We start from the raw sequence: 22,664 nt of genomic DNA, 5'->3' as shown, positions 1-22,664 counted from the left end.
CCAAAAGTGCCCGGTCTAGGGGCCTGCCCACAGCCTACTGGTTAAGTTCAGTGAGCTCCTCTTGGTAGCATGGGTTCAGTTCCTGGACACAGACCTATACCACTCATCAGCAGCCATGCTGTGGGGGTGACCCACACACAAAATAAAGGAAGACAGACATGGATGTTAGCTCATGGTGAATCTTCCTCAGCAAAAAAAATAAATAAAGTACCCAGTCTATGGTATTTTCGTTACGACATCCCATACAGACTAGGACACTAAGTGTGTGAATAAGTTCGTTTAGATTGACGATCCTTCTTCTACATGACACATTATTGCCAATGATTCCTAAATTGGTGTGAGTCAAATTCCCCTTAAGGATCATAAAGACGTTAGGGCCCTTCTCCCTAGTTGTGCACATATTGCTACACATGAAAACATGTTGCATCATGTGTTTTATCGACACCTTAGTCTTACACCTCATCCCATTGGCCTTCAACGAACTTCAGTGTTACAGCCAGTGCTTTGGGCAATAAAAGAAAGTCCCTGGACTGAAGAGCGGTCGGTATCCATCTTGCAGCTCCTGTCCTCTCCCAGTCAGCTCCAGCGCAGGATAAATTTACAAGATGGGCTTTCCTCCAGGCAGCTCTGTGTTTCTCCCAGCCTGTTCTCATTTAGGATGATCTCACCAGGAGCAATGAGTGTAAATTTGGAGGGAAGAGCTACAGAAGGCATCTGCCAGGGGAAATTCTTTGTGGTTACATGGTCTAGAATATGGACACCTGGCTGCTCTAAGGTGTCCTGAAAATGGAAACCTTCTCACGTCTGTAATATCCTTCCATGTCCTGTTTCCCCTCCATCTCTCTGTTCTTGGTGGAAAAATTCCCTTGGCAACGACAATAAAAAAATGAAAGTAGGGAATGGCCCATTTCCAGTCTCAGAATTCTGTGAAATTTTACTGCCTATCCCCAGTCTCCCAGGACTGACACCCTTTTTACTCTTTTAAGATTAGATTAGATTTTAATCTCCTTTAATCAAAGTTTTCTCTCATCCTTGTTATGTATATACATGTTCTAATACATAATATTGAAAACATTATTTTTGGCCCTGCAATTTCCAGATTCATTCATAGTTGTTTTCTGATGGATGCATGACTTTGTAATTATGTTTATAACTCCATTAACTATAGAAATTGACTAAATGATGAGTAGTAATGTACTAATACAGGAAAATGGCCCATTTTTATTCAACATAAAGTTTCATGTTTTCATCAAGACAAATACACGAATACTTAATTGTTCAGCAAAAACTCTTCCTGTGTACATGTAAGCAATTATAAATCTATTGAAGTTGGTTTACTTTGTGGATTATTCCTTATTTCTGAGTTGTGCATTCAGCATTTCCATGAACACTTTAGAGTCCTGCATCTTTATCCTACCATTTTAAATACTAGGTCATTGACAAAAGTCCACATTACTTGTTCTGTTGTGTGCTAATGGGTCCTTTGTAGGCTGTTTTCCTGGGTACGTGTTCCAGTGTGAACTCCAGCTGATGGTCTTGTGACACTGATGTAAATACTGTTGTCTCCACAGATCATGGGGCCAATGATGTGTGGTCCTTTACGGAGCCATATATAACCTAATACTTTTCATTCAATTAGTGTAAGGCATGCTATGGAAAGTAGATTGGGGACAATTAATAAAAGATGATTGATTATGAACATGCTGTTAGGGAGAAAAATTGAACCTCTGGCCATACAGGTTTACGTTTCATTCAATTAATCAGCCAGCCTAACAAACCCCGTTCATTGCCAGGGCTATATACATATATATATTAGATTAAGATTATATCATCTATTAGTTTGAATGTGCTTTTGTAAAGTACGCCTTGTTTCTCTTGCCCTTTCTTACTGGGAGAAATACGGAATAGATAGAAACTGCCTGGATTACTCTGGTCTGAACTCAGATTACATAGGACTTGAATCATTCAACAAATGAGACATTAACATTGGCTACACCACTGGGATTTCCTGATCCAACATCGCAGTCATACACCTTATTGTGGATATGGACTCTAGAATAGGATTGTTCTGTTATCCCGAGGCTAATTTGTTCTGTTGATCAATAGTTTGGATCAATAAGTGATGAAATATTTTGACTAGTTGGTCTAATCACTCAGAGGTTATTTTCTTCTCTGAGGTCACCCTAACCAAAATTGTTAGTCCATTTAAGATTTGTTATCCCTTGATTTGGCTTACCTTTTTTTTTTTTTTTTGAATTAATTGAAGCTCCACAGGGTCTTCTCATCTTATTTTGTCATTCCCGCCTCTTCAGGGAAAGGTCAATTTCACTGATTAAAAGTAAAAGAGAGTAAAACCCTCGAGTGGCCGTTCATACAAGTCCTCATTTAGACAACAAATGATGATGCTGCCTTTGCAGGGTCCAGTCACTGCAGCCTTTACACCGTGTCACTGGGCAAGCAGTGCCTGTAACACCAGAAATGCCAGAGGAGATGCTTTTGGTAAACAGGTGGGGGTTGTGTTTGCCGAGTTTCTTTTACTTTTTTAAATCTTTCCTTGAATGCCTACCTGTGTTGGGTTAACAATTAATGTAATAAATAATTATTGGGTTGAATTTATTTTATTGTTAACTTTTGGTGATTATCTGTTCTGATATAAGATTATGCAAGGAGAAATAATTCTTGTTGCTTATAGTAACAGTACTACTTCTATGAATTAATAGATTAATGGCAGTATTAGATTAGGAGTTAGTTTCTGTGATTGAAATTAAGATAAGTATATTGTTGAACCTGAAGGCTTTCTTAATTGGTGTCTGAATTTAGGCCAACTAGGGTATTGTTTGTACTCCCCCTCTAAGGAAGGTTGTAGCCTGTATCTAAAAGGCTGTACCTCTTTAGGGCTGGGTCTGGAGGAGGGTGGAGTCTGGACAAGTGTGGGGCTGGCTCTGACCCAGAGGGATGAGCAAGAGACACAGGGCACCTGCTGCCACACACAGCCACAGCAGACATCACCAATCAGTCACGACATGCTTGGCTGCAGAGCCCAGAGAGCCCCCAGTCCTCAACAAGTTGCACACGGAAGCCACTCCTTGTCAGAGCAGGGGACTGTGATGAACCCATTTGCCGACCCAGCTCCCCTAAGACGTGCTCCAGACCTCCTCTCCCCACTTACTCCGCCAGCTCCTCACTGTCCTCGGGACTCAGGTCTTCAAGGCCCGCCAGCAGGCTGCTCCAGCTCTTCTCCTTCCTTACCATAGCCTCCTCTCTCTGCTCCCACTCTAGTTCCAGGGCAAGTTACCTGTGGCTCCTGAGTGCTGCTCCTTGGCCTGGAAGGGCCTTCATTCACCCCATCCACCCTGTGCACTCCTACTTATCCTTCAAGACTCGACTCCAGTGATGCCTCCTCGGGAAGCCCTCCCTGACGCTCCATCTCCCCAGGCCTGCTCTGGGCCACCACTCTGCCTCCTGCCCACGTCCATCACTGTTGAGAACCTTTCTGGGCCCCCTTGTCTGGTCTCCACATCCAGCCCAGCCCCTCAGGATGGGAGGAAATGCTTGGGCTCAGGACAATGGAGCAGATTCCTGGACTGTGGTGACACTGCCCACCCCAGGAGAGGTCATTCTTTGGGGCACTTCCACCTTGGACCCAATGCAGCTCAGGGGGAGCCAGGACACGGGAAGGCTGGCTCTGGGCCCAACAGGTCACAGGGTCAGCCTAGGGAAAAGGCACAGGTGCCACACAGAGGGGCTCAGGACAAAACTCCAAGTCGACGATACCCTTGCTAAGGGCAGCAGGGTCCAAAGGCAGCTCCACAGGCCACAGGAGGTGCTGGCGAGCTTTTCCTCTGCTCAGAGAGTCCCAGGGCTGGATAGAAGGAACTCAGGAGGCCCATCTGAGGTGGAGGTCACCTCGGGGGCATGCAAGCAGAAGCTGAGGGTCCCACAGCAAGTGGAATCTGAAGAGCTGACTCTCAAAGTCCTTGCGGCTCTAACGTCTCCGAGTTGGAAGTCAGTCCCCTCAGTCACAGCCTCTAGCTGCCCCCTCACAGGGCTGTGCCTCTCAAACACCGCTCCCAAGGAGAGTGGAGGCTGAGGGTGAAGGCAAACTCCTACCCATGAGAACCGCTGTGATCACAGCCTCCCGCAAGGGGCCAAGGATGATGAGCAAGGGACAGAGGGACTGACTCACACGACTTCCCCTCAGATGCAGAACATGCTTTTGATTCACCAGGCCAATCAGTATCTGTCCTCATTCTCCAGTCCTCTCTCCCCAAATGGACCTATCACTGTTTACTATGACATCCACAGACACAGCAAGGGCATCTGGGAAGAATCATGTGTACATCTGGAGAGAAGGGAACTGTGAAAACCAGTAATATCTGCATCTATTTGTGCAGATACCAACATCTACATACAGCTGTCATGTTCCTCCAGCAGCCCTAGAATACTCCACAATCACACGTGCCGGTTTTTGGCACAAGGTAGACAAACCAACTGGTGGTGTCCTCGAATGCCACCACTGCTGGGGCCTACCTTGAGGTGGGGGGAGGCAGAGTGCCATGCCCCATCTCACAAAATTCTGGCTGGTGTCCAGGTGGGTCTCATAGCCTTTGATGATCATCCACTCCATGGCTATGTTTTCCTGGATGCTCTCTGTCTCGTTTACTTCATTGTGCATTATCCTGTGGGGACAGAAAATAAGTCAGAGACAGGCTGCCCCCACCTCTCAGGGAGAAGGGAATGCCAGGCCTCTGGCCAGACCTAGGAAGAAGGCCTGGCACCCAGGATGCTCAGGTGGAGACTGTGGTCACGGATGGGGAAAGAGCATGCCTATTGAATACCTGCTGTGCTGGGCACTCTATGGGCATGAGCTCACATCACCCTTCTGACAGCCCAAGGAGACAGGTGTTCTTATTTCAGAGAGAAGGAAATAAAGATTAATAGCTAGAAAGCAGGTCTGATCTAAAAGTCTGGACCACGTGGAACAGAGACGGCAAAACTGAGAGGAGGACGGGAGTACAGGAAAAAACTTTTCTTCATTACTCTGTCCCCCACACCAGTACTGGTCTTATCTCCATCCATCGAACTCTACCCACCCATCCTGCCTCAGGGCCTTTGCAGTTACTCTTTCCACCCCTCCCTCAATGCACTTTATACAGTTGCTTCCTTAATGTTCGGGCCCTGGAATGTCTTAGTTTTGGAGCACCTGGCAATCGTGCTGGCTCATGGAAAGACTGACTCCCGTAGGCTCCAGCACGTCTGGGGGGGAGCAGAACACACCTTGCCCCTTAATCTGAGAATAAGGACAACTTTCCTATTTGTCCTGTTCTGGCTGCCGCAACACTCCTCCTCCAGGAGGTGGCGCCATTTAACTGCTTTTTAAAAATAGCATTGGTGGGAAAAGAGGCCTGTGAGTTGCCAACTTTGCTAAGAGCCTTGGTGGGTTTTCAGGAGTCTTAGGATGTTAGTAATTTTGTGGGGAGGAGCGTCTGGAAAAAGTACCCCACCTACTCCAAGAAAAGCACAAAACCTCTTATTTGTCTGCTGATGCCTCAAATTCTACAACCACGACCAGATCACCAAGAGGGCTGGTTAATGTGTGTGGTAGTAGACACTGTCCAATTTAACCCTCCGAGCAATGAGAGATGACACTGGTCGAGCTGGATCCGTGATTAATGAACTCAGCATGACGAGCAATTACTGGACCCCTCTGACCCTCAGTTTGCTTACCTGTAGAAGGTCATAGTGAGGATGGAAGAGAACGCTGATGGTGCTCAGGGCAAGATACCCCAGGAAGCACCACTCTGGTATGCAGATTATTTCGAGCTGAAGACAATAAGGACTCAGAGAACTCAGGAAGAATATTTGAGTTTCCCCTCCCAAACTGCCTAAAGAATTTAAAACAAAAGATCTGTTTCAGGAAGGAGTTATTATCATGACTGCTATAAAGATAATGTAGGATAGAGGTTACAATAGAAAAGGCACCAACAAGCCCATCTTATCGTAAGTTCTGTCTCTCTGGCCACATTCTCTGGATGGCCCTGCGAGGAGTTGCCAGACAATCATTTACAAGGGAAGTCTCCATTTGTAAAGGTATCTCCCTCTCTGTATTGGGAAGAGGGGGGATGACGTCATTTCTAGAAACTTATCAATGTGGAAGGTGAGGCCTTAAAACTGCATAATAAACCTTACTCTTGTTTACAGTGCTTTAGTGATAATCTCTTGTAACTGACACCCCCACCCCCAACATCCTCCTTGTCTTTGGTTGAACATGGTATTTAAGATAAGAATTTCTGCTATTGTGTTGAGAAACGCAGTGTCCCTGCTTTCTCCCATGTATACATGTTATTAAACTTGGTATTATTTTCTCCTGCTAACCTGTCTTGTTAATTATTTGGCCAGCCTTAAGAACCTTAAGGAAAAGGGCAGAGGGAGATTCTCCCTCTTCCCCCGACAACGCATTTCACGTGCTGACCTCAGGCCCAGCACACACGGCAGGTGCTTGAATAAAGGGCAGTGATCACTGTTGCTATTATCACTGGTTTCAAAGTTGTTATTATGAAACTATTATCATTCGTTGTTTTCTGGTTATCAGATTGGGGCATGGAGATGGGATCTCTTCCTTAGGAGCCTCAGTCCGTCCCTCCCAGCAATGCTGTCAGCAACCCAGGCCCTAGCCCTCTTCTCGGGAGGCAGCTTTCAAAGATATGCTAGTTCCCTAGATATGGACTCATATTTGGAAGTTAGCAAAAGTAAGCAGAACCATTTCTTTTGAAGAGGGTGGGGATTTTGCTGAGGAGGGCTGTATTTGCTACAAACAAGGGGGCGATCCCAGAGTAGCAACACTAGTTTCACTGTTAGACCAGTGCCAGCTGCAGCTGCTCAGGACTCCTGCCAGCCCCGGCTGGGGTTTGTGCTGAGAGCCACACCATCCACGCAGCTAGAGAGGAGTTCCCTGGGCCGCAGGCTCCCAGGGGAACTGGAAGTGACGACCTGGGTTACATTGAGCCCAAGAGATGAGGTTCAGGAGAAAAAGCGGGACAAAGGCCAGAGGTAGGAGAGAGCCAGCTCCAGGGGAGGAGTGTTTCTGAGCACAGCCAGGGAGGGTTGGTTATCTGATGGCTTCCTGCTGGGCTGGGAGCTTTCCTCAGTCCCCTGAGGGAGAGAGGAGGATGAAAGGGCTGCTGTCAGGCCGATAGGAAAACCCTCTTCTGTGCCAGTAGGGCTGTGTTCAGGCCAGGTACAGGTGATCAGGTGGGAAAAAAGGACGAGTAGGCTTCGGGAAATGGGATCAGGATCTTAGAATAAATGCCTTGGCACCCATGTGCCTTCCTCACCCCTGCCCGCACCAGGACAGGGCATCCCGCAGGGATGAGGAGCCTCCCTGGTGTCCCAAGTCTTCTCCTTGGGGAAGTGTGCAGGATTTGGCTACTTGCGGCACTAGAGGACTGGGGTCCCCACCCCACAATGGTTTCTGTTAGTCTACAATCACGCTCTGATTACATCTGCTCCCTGAATGAACCTCCACTCCGGGGCCTGTGCCCTGCCCTGGTCCAGCCTGGTCCTCCCTCTGCCCAGCTGGGATCCGTGGCCCTACTGGCTGCCTCTTGTTGGACTCGGGAAGCCATTTAGGGCACTGAGTGGTTGGCAGAGCTGGGGACAGCACCTCACACGCTGCAGACCGACCGTCCTTTGCAGCTTCTGGTAGCCCATCACTGAGTACAAGGCTGCTCATCATCTCTTGGCCTCCATAAGGTGCAGAGCCCAGGGCCTAGCTCCTGGTGCGCATCTCGTTCCTGCCTAAACTCACTCCTCTGGTTATCTCACCAGTCTTGTGACTATAATACCATCTCCGAGCTGATGGCTCCCGAATGGCTCGCTCCCTTACACTCCAGACTCAAATGCCCTCCTCCCTTCTTGTCCTCTCCACCACTGTTGTCCATCTCAAGTTCAACACGCCCCCAGTTAAGCTCCAAAGAAACAAGAAAGATTCCCCCTCCACACCTGCCCCTCCTGCACCTTTCTCCATCCCGGTTAGCAACAACTCTAACCTTCTGCTTGCTCAGCCAAAAACTCTGGAATCGCCCTTGACTCCCATCTTCTCTCTCCCCACATCTAATGCATCAAAAACTCCTGTTGGTTCCATCTTCAAAACACACCCCGAATCTGAACCTCCTCCTCACCTCCACTGCCACCACCTGGTGCAGGCCACCGTCAACTGCTGCCTGGGCTGTTGTAGGCGCCTCCTCCCTGGTCCCCCTGCTTCTGCCCCCACAGAGGAAGGTTTCCCCCTGGGCTTTGGAGACTGAAAGAGGGGCAGCGGAGGTGTCTTGACCAGAGGGCTGGGGCCTCTGACACTGGACAAGTCACGGGCTTGTCCACTCGTGACACTGCCTGCTGTTGACTGCAGTCTTGGACTCATGAAGGCCCATCACTCAGGCTCCCCTCTGGGGCTCCTATGCCACAGGTTGTGAGACACTGACACTGGAGAACAGAGGAAGTTGGCAGAGTGCCTGTGAGTCCCTGGGCTGATCCCCATCCTGGCAGATGGGCCCACGTGAGTGCCCAGGGCCCTTCCTCGAACCACAACTGTGCCAGGGACAGCACACCACCCGCACCATCCCACCAACTGTCCCCTGGGCTTCAGCTGTGAACTCAGATTGCTCCTGGGACCCTGCTTCCAAGTGGGGCAGGCTGGGGGTCCCCCAAACACCACCTCCTGGGATCCTAAACTGAACATGAGATTTACCATCTGGGGCTCAGGAAACTCCCGCTGGGGAGCATCCTCAGCCCTGGCCTGTCCACTGGCGGGGGCACCCGGGAGGCGAGCTCACCCAGACAACCCCCCCAGTTTAGCCCTGGCGTCGTCCAGGCTGTTGGCTGGATGTGCATGTGAAAAGTGGGCCAGGAGCTCGTGCAGTGTCAGAATGTGCCTGGGAATCTGCAGGAGGGAGAGGCAGGGGGAGAGGGACAGAGGCAAGGATGAGGAAGTAGAGAGACTGTGATGAAGCAAGTCAGAGAAAGCAGCAATGTAGAGAGGGAGAGAGAAAGCAGATGGAGGATGGTTCTCTGAACTCCCAGCACTCCCATGAGCAGGGCTGAGGACGGACACCCACAGCACTTCTGATCTCAGACTCTAATGTGGAGACTTTTCCAGGGTCTTGTCTAGGGCAAGAGCCCAGAGCTTGAGGCTCTAAGCCAGCAAGAGGAAGGGCCTGGAGGTGGGCTCAGGACCAGGAGCTCCCCCTCGCCTTCCCACACTGCCTGCTCTGTGGAGCTGGACAGGCCTGTGGTCCGCTAGGTCAGGGGCTGGCTCTAACCCCATTCTCCAGGCAGCCCAGAGCTGGGGCCTGTTAGGGCTTGGGCTCTCCCGGCCATGGCCCCCTGGTGCCCCCAGGTGTGGCTTCCTCCCTGATGTGGCCCTCACTGTCATGGCCCCCAGTGGGCTCCCCATGCATTTGCCCTCAAGGACAGGGCTAAATGCCAGCTGGAACATGGGGTCAGTAAGGAAGGTCTCCAAAACTCTCTCCTTGCAGTCAGTTTGGCCTCATAGTGCTTCAGCAGCTTGTCAAAGTCACTGTTCTGCTTGCAGTTGGCCAGGGTCTGCAGGCTGTACTGCTGGCTGGATACTAGCTCCTGATAGAAATTGAACACGGGCAGCAGGATGGCCAACATGTCTGCTCGGTGAGATGCCCCACAAACCCTCGGTCACCCAGCCCCACCCATGGAGGTCAAGGCCAGGCTCAGACCTCCCACCCAGAGACCCCTTTGCCTTTGGGGATGACTCTGGCACCACTGTCCTATCCAGGGCCAGATAGGTGACCCCAGACATTGGGACCACATCAGAGTCACAGATCTTTATAGACATGGGGCTCCGTCTACTCTGACACCTGTGTATTGGAAGGCCGGAGAGGGCTGTTGTGGGTGCTGTGGTGTGCCCCACTGCCTGAAGGGTCTGAAGGGCCACCCAGCTCCGGAGTTTTGGGGGTTCAGCTGAGGCCTCTGTGGTAACTGAATTGCAGCTCCACATCCCCCTCAGCCCTGGCTCCCCCAAGAGGCCTCCCAGAGTGCCCCACCAGTGACAGAAGTGACCCATCCGTGGTCATAAGGTGAATCAGTAGCTGGCCTGGAACCAGCTCTCTTGAGTCCCCCATTCCAGGGCTTCTCCTCACATGACATGCCCTCTCGGGTCATGTCCCCTCAACTCTCTGTCCCTTTATCTGTGTGTCCCTGTCCTTCCATGCCTCCCCAGGTTCAGCAAGGTGGGTCTGTTGCTGGCCCGCTCTGTCCCAACCTCCTGGATACACAATACCCTGCCTTCCAGCCCCTGAAAGCCCAGCCAATCTCCCCAAACCTGCCCTTCAATACTTGATTGGCAGGGATGAACCCACTGAAACCTCTGCTTATAAACTCCATTAAAAAAGAAATACGTGCTTCCTTTGCAATAAACTCTTAAGTGGGAGCTCTTACACTACCCAAGGGACAGCACCTTCAATGACGCAACTACAGGAAGTGCAGACCTTTTCCTTCTAGGGAGTCTTCTCATTGTGATCTTGGGGAAAAGCGGGGCTCTCTGACTTAGGAAAGTGAACAATAAAAGGGTCACACTCAGTGTGGGAGAGGAGCGATGCAGGGGTCCTGCTGTGCAGCCCTCGGGGCCATCAGGATGGTGCAGCCAGCTCGGAGAGCAGTGACGCAGGGTGGATGGAGTGGGAGCCTTGACCGTGCTTCTACCTTTTCTTTGTCATTCTACTTTTGGAAACCTGTCCCAAGGAGACGCTCTCTCATATGAACATTTCAGATGCAGAGATGAGTGTTTCTAGTGGTTGCGACAACTGTAAGAGCCAATGACGGGAGATGGCTGCATGGATGAGGGCATGCTCACAGGTACTGGAGCATCATACAGCCATCAAAAAGCATGTGCTAATCTTAAGTAAAAAAAAAACACATCAATATTCAAATTCAATATTCATATGTGTGACATTATGTAAATCAAATGGGGGGGGGGAATCCCAAGATCTGTGTATAGAAAAAAGTTTGAGGAAAACACATCAATGTGTTTACAGTGGTTATCTTTGAGAAGGAGAACTATGGTTGATATAGCTTTTAACATTTTCTGCTTTTCTAGATAGTCGAATTTTCTCAAATGTGTTCATATATATTATTTTTAAAAGGGAAAATAGATAAGAAACTAAAAATATCTCTTCCTAGAAAAACAGCTTTTGCCAACTTGTCTTTCCTCTTCTGCTCCCTCTGAGGGATTATGTGAGTTTTTAAGGGGCTACTGTTACAGTCGGGGAGGATGGAAGTGCCGCCAGCCTGCAGGAGTGGGCCTTGGAGAGGGACTTCTCAGGTGGTGGCTGGGGAACTCTGCCAGGGCTGGCTGCTCACCCAGGCCCCAGTGGGCCAGCTGGAGATGCAGGTCTTCAGGCCTTGGTAAGGATGTGGTGCAAACACACGATGGCCTCACTGACAGAGGAAGCACAGTGTAAGCTCCGGCCATGGAGTTCCTGCCCCTCAAAGGGCCTCTGCCCCCAAGTCCCAGCAGAGCTGAGGGGCCCAGGGAGAGGGCAGGGGCTGCCACCGTCTGTGGGACTCTAGCAGCAAACACCTTTCTCAAGTGACACCTTATGTGAAAACCTCATCAGAGGGATAGACTATGTAACTTGTGGGGCCCAGTGAAGAGCAAATATGCAGGATCCCTTCTTTAAAAAATGACAAAATTTCAAGATGGTGACAGCAGAGCTCTACACCAAACACAGGCTTTTCTAAACATGGGTCACACTCCCCAGAAGCCGGCAGAGGATGGGAGCTGCTCTCGCTGCCAGCCTTCCTGGAACCCTCAGTGCCCACCTGCTGGGGTGACCCTAAAGGATCTTAGAGGAACTCAGGGCTCTAGAGAATTCAGAGGAAATGCCACTGATGATGTGAAAAAGAGCTAAGGCTTGAGACCCACTCAGAGCAGGCTCAAATCCGCCTTATGCTGCTTCTCAGCTGTGTGACCTCCAGCAAGATGCCTAACATCTCTTAACTTCAGGTCTTTCCTGGAGAATCTGAAGGTGAAATGAGGTCACCCCTGCAAGTAATGGGACAATTTGAGGGCCTTATGCAGAGAAGGTGCTCAATATATGCTAGCTCTCCACAACCCCATTTTGAGGGAAAACAGAAAAGCAAAAACACCCAGATTCTCCCATGCAAGTGCCCTGTCACCACCTAAAGAGCACTGGGGAACATGCCTTCTCACTAGCAGCTTAGCACCATGCTGAGTAATGGCCCTCTGAACACCCCTGGCAGCCACATTTGCTGTGGCTCCCCTCCCAGCATCCTCCTCTCCACCCATGCTCCCCAGCCAGCCAGCTCCAGAACACAGCCTCAGTCTCCTCTCCAGGGTGAGCTGTAAGGATGCCAGAGAGACTTCTGCTACTTCCTGCAGCCCCCTGCTCTCCCAACTGTTCATCCTCTGCCTCTGCTCATCACCCCCATCTCCTACCACCCTGGAGAACTGAGAACTTCCCCAGTGTGTCTGGGGTTTGAGCTGAACAGCAGAGGGGATGCCATAGGGACTCTGTCATACACCCCATTTGTGGACAGGAAAACAGGCCCAGAGAGAAAGTGTGAACCCCCCCGGGAGTCAGGGCAGCCCCAGCCTAGGAGCCTGTCCTCATCTCCCTGCCGTGGTCTCTGTCTTTCTCTGCCACATCAGATGCCCCTCCCTGGTCCCATTGTCCACGTGTGCTCTCTGCTCCCTCCTCTGTGATGACCCAGCACTTTGGCTGTTGGAGGCCCCTGGTGTTGTCCTCCTCGGGGATGTGTCACAGGGGGCTGTCCCCTCTCCCAGCAGTGTGTTGCCTGAGGGCAAACCCCCACCCTGGGGTCTCACTCCCTCAGTACAACAAGAGCAGGAGTGGAAGATGCTGAATGGGTGCAGAGACATCCCTGAGCTGTGTGGCAGACGTTCAAAGATAGTAGCTTAGGAAATCACAAACACACCACAGAGCCAGCTCTGCTCCCTTTTCAGGGCACGTGGCTTTGTCCCCTCAAGGCCACTTGCTGAACCGCAGGATGAATGGGCTCTGACAATTGAGTGAATGGAGCACTTTGAAAGCAAAATGGGACAGTTACCTGCTCTCCACTTCTGGGTTGCTAAAACTGCCCCGGCCTGTGCTTGAAGAGCGGCTGAAAATATCTAATGGAGAAATATGCATTGCTGATGCAGGCTTTTCTATTTTTTCGATTCTCTGAGACCCTTGGCACATGAAAAAATGGCTGTTCTTGGATCTGAACTCTAAAGAGCTAAGGGATTCACACACAGGCTCGTGGAGAGCTCAGAGACACGTGAATACCCAGTCAGCACCCTTACTGTCCTGATGTCAGCACCCTTACTGTCCTGATGTCATCACCCTAATGCCAGTCTGCTGTCTTTGCCAGTTCTGGTATCTGCACGTGGTATCCTTTTCTCTTTAGGCTGGAGGGATGTGTGTGTGTGTGTGTGTGTGTGTGTGTAAGACTAGTCTGTATGTAAAACTGATGGCGCCCTTCTCAGATACGTCTACAAGACATCTACTCCCCAGGGACAAAAGCAAAAACCAGATGCCATCAGGTCAGGCACTCTGCTCCCTGCATAGGCAACACTGGCAGTCTGGGAATCTGATTTAAGGATCGGGCCAGGTTGGCAAAGCTCTGGAAAGCTGTGAGCCTGGGGACCCTGCAGAAGCCTTGGACCATGGCCCAACCCTGCTACAAACCAGTGTCAGGATGGTGGCAGGAGCCCCAGCCCCACTGAGATCGCAGAAGCCTCCTTCCCTTATCCTGCAGGTCCCTTCTGGGGATGCATTTGCTTTGGATCTGGGTTTGCTTGGCTGACATCAGGGCCTGCTCAGCTGACCCTTGTCAACGATGTCCATGGAGAGTTTGGAATTTGGCTTACACCCCAACTCGCCAGCTAGAGTCCAGCTCTGTCTGCCCAACTGGGTCAATGCCTGGTGTCTCAGCTGAGCCCTGCCCACTTTCCACCCCACAGTCTGACCTTCTTGGCCCATCAGAGGCAAACCCTCATTTGTGACACTCCTTAGCAGCACTGCTCATCGGCTCCTGCCACACCCCAGTCCCCTCTCTGGAGACAGTGTCTTTAATCCAGAATGCATTTAGTCAGTGCAGTCATTGGTGGAGGAACTAGTCCTGGGTTTTCTCTCTTTTGTTAGCAAAGTTTTGCTAAAGATCTCTGTACTTCTTGCTTTTCAAACAGCTGCCACACAACTCAGTTCTCTCTCCTTCCTCCATTCCCTCTGGCCTCTTCCAAGCCTAAGAGATGCCCATCTCTGTCTCCCTTTGTGCCAATGCTGTCAGCATGTCCTGATGGAGTCTCTGTGGTGGGCACCATGCTGGGCACGGGTGAGACACAGCCAAAGGTGGATAAGTCAGATCCCTTCCCTGGAGGAGCTTCCAGCCTAAGAAGAGGGTCAGATACCCACAGAGGTAACTTATACTCCAACAAGGTACACACCTCCTGCAGTGGGAGGGTCTCACCATGGAAGCCACAAGCGCTACCCAGACGTTTTGCAGGACAAAACAGGAGCCCAATTGCGCTCGCCCCGTGGTGTAGCAGTTAAGTGCACGAGCTCCGCTGCTGGCGGCCCGGGTTCGGATCCCGGGCCTGCACCGATGCACCTCATGTCAGGCCATGTGGTGTCATCCCATATAAAAGTGGAGGAACATGGGCACAGATGTTAACCCAGGGCCAGTCTTCCTCAGCAAAAAGAGGAGGATTGGCATGGATTTTAGCTCAGGGCTTATCTTCCTCACAAAGATAAAACGGAGCCCAGCAAGTGTGTTATAGAATGGAAGGAATTGGAGCAGAGGGGATGATGTGAACAAAGATGCAGAGTATGACAGGGTGTTGAGTGCAGGACAGCAGGGTTGGGGATGGCAGGAGGAACATGGGAAATAGGACTCAAGGCACAGAGTGGGCCCTGCAGAGGGGCTGACTGGGGAGGGGTCAAGGCGGCCCTCTCCATGTCAAAGTTGGTTTGCAAACCTGATTCCATGGTTACAGTTTTACCTTAAACCCGGAACTAAAGATCTCTGCAGTTTCTTGCAGAGTCAGGCTTGCAGGATTCTGAGTGCTACCAAGTCAGTAAAATATCACCACCATCTCTAAACTCCTACCCTGCCCTTTAGAGCTGCCTGAGCCATCCAAACTTACTTCCAATCATAAATGGGAGAAAAATAACTATTAAAACAATGAAATGATGCCAAACTGAAGATTCTAGAGGAGGGGAGGATTCTTCTCAGAGGAGGATGCTCCCTTTGTTTTAGATGGTCCTTGGAGCTTTTTGGTTACAAAAGATAAGGCCCAAGAGGGCTGTTTAGATGGAAAAGAAGAGACTAAGCAGAGCTGGATAGTTTTGCTTAATAAATTTTGTGTAGACTTTTGTTTGAGTATGCTCTCCCGTTACCTCTAGGGAGACATGGCTGTGGGTTGGGGCTCCAGGGATGGAGAGTATACATGGAGTAGAGACAGGGCCAATGTCCTTGATGTGTGACCTGTCCACAGCCCGCTTAGAAGGGCCTAATGCCTGGTTTCAGGCTCTGTTGTTGTTGCCTTGAAATTCTTAAGAGCCTTGCATTTTCATTTTGCACTGGACCCAGCAAAGTATTTAGCTGGTCCTGAAGAAAGTGTATACAAGGGTATATTGGTAAAGGATTAATGACCAGCTCTCTGAAAAAAAAACTCTGACTGGTAGCACTGGCTGATTTCCATGGTGTAAACATTCCAACCTTGGCCCATTTTAAGCTACCAAAGGGCGAATAACAAGCTTGAAAGAGTCTTGAAAATTTCACAACAAACTTGCAAATTGGTATAAGCCAGCTCCAACACATCACTGGACGGGGGCGAGGGTCTTGGCAGATAAAGGGATTATGAACACCCCCACCACCAACAAAATGGCGTTGGAAACGTGGAGAGAGGCCAGTGTGAGGAGAGGAGGTCAGCAAGAAATCCGTGTAGCAGGAAATGCTGAGTGACAGAAGGGCAAGGATGTCTTCTATTCACCTTTAAGCCATTTTCTGTTTCAGTACTGCAAACCCCTTCTACTGTATCTAAGGCTTTCAGAAAGTCTGGTCTATACTTGGCTGGTGTCAGGGGCTTGGGGACTGAAAGAGGAGCCAGTTGGGTGTCATTAGGTCTTTCCTGGATACTCTGGTTGTCCTGCTGGGACAGGGCAGGACTGTACTTCCCAAGCCCCTGAAGTTGAGTGTGTTCAAGTGACTCACTTTGTCCAATGAAATGTGAGCAGTGCTGTCAGGCACCATTTGCTACGTTGCTTCCCCTGCCCTGGGACTGGTGAATTTCCTGATTGTGGGAGACCCATCAGCCTGTGACCCTGACTCTGAGTGAGAATGTTGTGGAGCGGAACCCACAATGGACACACAGTGTGAGAGAAAAAGCAATCTTTGTTGTTTTAAGCCACTGAGACTTGGGGGCTGTTTGTAATTGCAGCAGAATCTAGCTCCACCTGATGGACACAAGGAGTGCCCATACGGGGGTAAGGAGCAGTCAAGACCGAGTGAAGACAGCCGCTGTGAGAAGTGATACAAGAAGCCAGGAGAGCAGAATTAGAAGCCAGACGTGGCCATGAAAATGGAAGACCCTGAAAATCCTCAGGAATAAGTGGGATGGGGCTTGAGGAATTTTTCTGGCTATCAGGTGGACCATGAGAGCTTGAGGTCATCCAGGTGACACAGTGGTTCCCGAACATGCACCTTTTATCTGGCCCGTCTCCCCAGCAAGGAAGGAATAAGTTGTGGGGCAGGCACAGGCCAAGCATCTACAGCCAGGAGACCCAAGGTTAAGCCTGGATTCTATCACTGGAAGTGACCTTGGAGTGACCTTGGATAAGTCCTCCCTCTTCTGTGGACCTCTGAGTTCTCAGATCCCTCCCAGCTCTGACTTTCTAAGACCCTCTATCTTTGTCACGGGCGTCACTCATCACTTACTTGGCTTCTCAGTGCCTCCTGCCTACCTGATGGCCTACTTCCTGGGAAATGGGCTCTGTTTCACCCTCCTAAAGCCCCTCCAGAGCACACAGGTGTCCTCTGCCCTGCAGGATGTGGATGTGTGTGTGTGAGTGAGAGTGAGTGAGAGTGAGAGAGAGTGAGAGACAGTGAGAGAGAGAGACTACAGCCAGAAGGCTTTACCAAGCTGACCTTTCAGTCTTCTTAAAGAAATCCTTTGCCCTGGAGAGTAATGCACTCAGTTGAAAACGTTGCTCCAAATTCCCACCAAACAGGCCTCTGCTGCCACACTGACACACACACACACACACACACACACACACACACTTTCACTCAAAACTGACCAGTTTTGTGCTCCCCAGCACCAGAGAGGGCCCTGCCTTTTGCACCCACCCCTTCTCTGGCCTACCAACCCCTGAAACCTTTCAAGGCCATATGCGACATGAACCCACACCTTCTTTGGCCATAAAATGACTCATTTTCTAGCTGGGTTCACACCGCAAACTCTATTATGGCATCAATCACACTCTACCCCAATCAGACCTTAAGGGTAGAATCTTCCATCTCTTTACTGCCTGCCACAGAGCCTGATGCCCTTCATTCATCAAGCCCTTACAGAGTACCTACTATGTGTGAGGCAGAAGGGACAGAGTGATAAAGGACACCCCTGCTTTCAAGGAGGTCTCACCAGACCGGGTTGGGGACAGACACCCAAGGACCTGGCTCTGACATGGCATGCTGAGGGTGGGAAAGCCGTGGGAGCAGGGGGCAAGGAGAACATTCTGGGATGAGAGTCCCCAGGAGGAGGCATTCGAGCTTGGTAGGATCCCACCAGGCAGGGAAGCGTGGGGGTGGCAGGGGCACTCCAAACAGAAGCCCCAGCATGTGCAAAGGCCAAGATGTGCACAGCTCATGACCAGGGAGCACTGGCTGGATCCCCAAGTGATGAGGGAAGAGGAGCCTGGGGAAGAGGATGAGGCAGTGGTCAGCTGATCTTAGGCAGTTAGTGAATGAGTGAGTGAGTGAATGAATGACACCCGACACCCTTGATCATGAAGCCACTAACCTGGTGCTGGTCCCTAGACCTATTCCCTGGTCCCTAACAAGGACTCAGCTTGGTTTCAGGGATATGTGTAGGGCTAGGATAGATCTCAGAGTGAATGGTTTAGACTCGGGACAAGCCCCCATCCCAGGAGTGACATGGGAAGAGGCTATGAGTAGAGTGGCAAGACTAGCAAGTAGACAAGGAGACGTGGGTTCTAGTCCTGGCTCTGCCACCTCCCAGCTGTGTGAGCTTGGGCAGATGACTTGAGTTCTCTTAGCCCCCTTCCTCATTCAATCCTATGATTATAGTTATGGGGACTGACTAAGGAAGCATGTCTGACAGTGCCTGGTGCAGGGTAGAGGAGGTGTGTGGAATCTGAAACTTTTGTTCAACCTCAAGTTCCGAGCTGACGTGACCATCAGTTCAGAGCTTGGCAGCGGCACCATAAGGTGGAATTGGCAACTTCAGATCTTTGAACATTCCAGGCAGAGCTGGCTTCAAAGTCATGTGATGGGGTCCTATGCTCAGAAGGCCCCATGCTTGGGGCTTCAAGTTCCGCAGTTGCAACCTTGTAGTTCTTAACCATTTCTCTTTTAATTTGTTTTCATGAGTAACATCTGATGGAACAATGGAGTACACCCCAGGGGCTTGGAGCCTCAGCCCCCATGTGTTCCTGCCTCCTGCTGCCTCACTGGGGTGGTCTCTCAGCTGCTTGCTCCACACACGTTGGCACCCCAGAACCCATGACCTCCTCTACCCTCTCTCTGGGAGCAAATGGGTCTAGTCAGCAAGGAAAACTCACATCCCTCCGTGAGTCACCCTCAACCCTGTTCAGGAGCCTCGGTGTAGGTGCAGTAAGAGTGGGTGCAGTGCAATCCCGATGGTGTCTCAGGGCAGGGTGAGGGACAATGCCTGGGCACTAGGTGGGTGACTCAGCAGGGACATCTTGTCCACCCCTCATCTAGGTACCAAGTGTATCATGGCACAGAGGTTAGAGGAGGTTGGAGGTTGAAATTGGGGGGGCGCCTGTCTGCCATGGGTGGGTTGGTGGGCTGTGAGAAGGGGAGGTCGACTTCCCCGACTCCACCCAGGGCCTTGCATTTTTCCCTTGCCTCAGACCCTACAAATCATGCATCCGACCCTCGTTAGAATCTATGTTTCCATTTTCCCGTCCTCAGCTCAGAGTCCACGGTCCTCGTGTGACGTGGCCAAATGGCTCTGAGCATCTGGTGAACATGCTTGGATCCCTGGGGGACAAGAAGGCAGTGTCCTTCTTGAGGGGGGAGAGGCAATCAGATCATTCGGTGCTGGGGTGGACAGCTGGTGAGGGGCGTCTAAGGGACAGAGAGCCAGCGCCTCCCAAGCTTTAATGTAAATGGCAATCGACTGGGCTGTTGTGAAAGTGCAGATTCTGATTCCGGAGGTCTGGGCAGGGCCTGAGATTCTGCATTCCTAACATGCTCTTGCTTCATGGACCACATTTTGAGTAGTGAAGTTCTAGAAGGCTTAACCTAGCAACAGCATGGCCTCCAGACCAATGAGCCTGGAGCCGGTGAGCCCCTGTAGGTGCTCTTATGACAGGCAGAGGGAACGACTGCTTGGAACTGAGCCAGGAGCCCACACTATGATGACATACCAGGGACCCTGTGTCCCCGGACTCTTCAGCTGATAATGTGGGGATGCTTACTCAATGTGGTCATCAGCAGAGTAAATAAAACTTCGCCCATAAATAACCTCACTCAATCCTCACACCCTTGTCAGGCAAGTATAAAAAGGCTGTTTTATAGATGAAGGAATGGACGCATAGAGGATTGGGGGGGGCGCACTCCAAGTTGCAACTGTCAAGTGGCAGATCTGAACTCAGATCTGACTAAGGCCCTTCCCACTCTGCCAGCATCACTAAATTTACTTTTGGAGACTGGCTTAGTTGTGGCTGGAAGCTGGTCCCCGCTGCCGGTCATGTGCTCCCCCCGATCCTGCTGAAGCCTGGAGTGTGGGGTGTTGGGCCTGTGCCCTGGGCACCCCGGCCACCCTCTTCTGCACCCCTCGTCAGCAGTCACCTCTGCCTTCAGCCACTCGATATTGATCTCCCCATTCTCGATCTGCTGCCGTAGCTGCTTGGCCACTGTCTTCTCGTCTCCACGATCTGCAGCAGGTGCAGGTACTTCTGCATCAGTGCTTCATGCTCCCTGGCCAGGGTCTGGAAGCTGTGGACAGACAGACGTGGTAAGACACTGCCTTCTTGTCCCCCAGAGATCCAAGCAGAAGTGGGGCTCCCCCACTGACTGCTATTAGAAGATCCTGACTCCCAGACATGGTGCACAGGGCCTTGACATGGCTGCTGTGCTGTTACCGACTGCTCTGGCCCCTTCTCCAACTCCTGTCTCACACTCTGACCTCTGGTTCCTCTAACTGATCCTGTTCTCTCCCCTCCCCCTCCAATCCACCCCCCCCCCCCGGGCCTTTGTACAGTCTCGCTCTCTTGTTAGGGGTAATGCATCCGGTGACTTTAACTTAGAGTCAATGCTCAAATGGAACAACAAAGCCTGGATGACAGCACATCTGTTTAGTACATCGTTCACTGAATATTTTGAACTCATTGTTGAGACCTACCGCCCAGAGAAAGAGATTCCTTTCAAAATATGACTGCTCACTGGTAAGTGCTATGGTTGCCATGGAGAGACTGATGCTGGTGTGTGTCCCCCTCCACACACACACAGAAGTTAGCAAAAGTCTTATGACTCACATAATAGACGTCTCTGAGGAGAGCAGGGCCAAAATCACAAGCAGCTCTGAAATGGCTTGAGGGATCAAGGAAAGAAGCCAGGCCTGGGTTTTTATCGTGGTTGGAGGTTTTAAAGAAAAAATATTCAATGACACTTGTCAAAAATGGTAAGGCATATTTTATTCAGAACCACTGCAATATGTAGAGACCACTGTGATGGGATTCACAGCTGGGGAGAAATGAGATTGGGCTCGACTTTGAATGCAGCATGGGCAAGTGAGCATTCACGGCCAGGCAGCATTGTGGGGGTGAGGAGAAGGAAAATTACTAAGAGAAAAAACAAATGTTGGGGTTTCTAGCTAACCTGACCTAACAAGATTATTACCGAAGCCAGGCCAGAGTTATCAGACACCACCTGAGGGATGGTGGGGGACGTGGAGGAGCCCAAGCAGATCTCGAGGGTGATCAGATCTACGGGTGTGGGTTCTGCTTAAACTGACTTAGCAAGGTTTTTACTAAAACTGGATTTTACAAGGAAGTGCACACACAAACCTAGGAAAAGGTTCAGGATCCTGACTAAAGTTTGGTCAAAGCAAGAAATCTTTGCCAGGGGTGAGACCAGGGTGAGAGTTCTGCACACATACAGGGGCTTGTGTGGTTGGATCCGAAGCCAATGCCAGAGAAAGGAGACTCTGGACTTGCTCTTCAGCTTGTCCAGGTGTGGACATGAGGGGAAGAGGGAGAGGAGAGGCGTAAGCTGTCAGCACACATCAAAAAGTGCGGAGTCTCACTGCTCATTACAAGGACAAACATGCAAAGAAAAGCATGCATCCGCAATGGCTTGTTTTTATATAAAGAAACACTAACAGAAGCTCAAGAACGATGAGAACTGTGCACTGGGGGTGGCTGGAGTAAGTGCTGCCATCTTGCTGTCCTGTAGGCCACGGGGACCAGTTCCACATCCCATAGAGTGTTGCCCAGAGCTCTACCCTCGTGGTGGTCCCACTCAGAGGTGGTGAGGAGGGGGACGGAGCCTGGCGGTGCAACAGCCTGAGGCCTGAGATGGTGTTCGCTGTGCGGCCACGATCTGCTTCCATTGGCCAGGCAACGAGAAGAAACCACCGTCTCCTTCCACAGGTAACTGGCCGCCACTGCCCAGTCAGCCCCCCATGAGGTCCAGCCCGAGGTGGGCAGCACTTTGTGCTCGGGGCCTGTCCAGCAGGTGAGTCAGCGCTGGATGCTGTGTAGCTGTGGTCTGCGCCACCGTCTCTGCTCGGGGCACCTCGGGCCACCATGGCCACCCCACAGCCACCAGCACCCACCTTATGGCCTCCACCACCCTCTCACCCCCACCCTGCAGCCACCCTGCTCTCCACTGATTTGGGCTAGGGCCAACAATGTCAAGTAACAGGCTAGTCTGGAAACGCTCTTCCTTAGGTCACTATCTTCTTGGATTTGCTGTGACTTTTCTGCTCTTTTGATGGCAAGGAGCCTGCCTTGATCTCTGCAATCAGGAATGTGGCTGAGCAAATGCAGCTTGTACCTGCTGGATGGATACACCTCCCAGATGCTCTGTTGCTAGAAGGTTCCTGGCAGTGCAGGGAAAGGTGGCTCTGCAGGTGGAGGTGAGTGTTGGAGAGGCGTCTGACAGCATCCTGGGCAGAGCAGGTCAAGGCCCACTCCTCATGGGAAGGCTGACCCTGTGGACTTGGACTCAGACAGCATCCTGGGAGGAGCCGGGTTCAGCCCACTCCTCAAGGGGAGACTTACGCTTGGGACTCTGCATCTGACAGCATCCTGGGGGAGCAGGGCACTGTCCACTCCTCATAGGGAAGCTGACCATGTGGACTTGGATTCTGCATCTGACAGCTTCCTGGGTGGAGG

The 22,664-nt window shown here is 51.0% G+C and overlaps 1 protein-coding gene and 1 pseudogene across 8 annotated transcripts in view; one reads left to right on the top strand and one right to left on the bottom strand.

The window, feature by feature from the left end:
- The window catches only part of LOC131422888 (methyl-CpG-binding domain protein 3-like 1), a 62,965-nt pseudogene extending 58,338 nt beyond the window's left edge, over positions 1–4,627 (bottom strand).
- The window catches only part of LOC131422054 (ral guanine nucleotide dissociation stimulator-like), a 181,500-nt gene that overhangs the window by 125,226 nt on the left and 33,610 nt on the right, over positions 1–22,664 (top strand). The window lies entirely within an intron of this gene.

The sequence above is a fragment of the Diceros bicornis genome, chromosome 26, assembly GCF_020826845.1.
Source record: "Diceros bicornis minor isolate mBicDic1 chromosome 26, mDicBic1.mat.cur, whole genome shotgun sequence".
Classification (NCBI taxonomy): Eukaryota; Metazoa; Chordata; class Mammalia; order Perissodactyla; family Rhinocerotidae; genus Diceros; species Diceros bicornis.
This window is presented reverse-complemented; position numbering and strand designations above follow the sequence as displayed.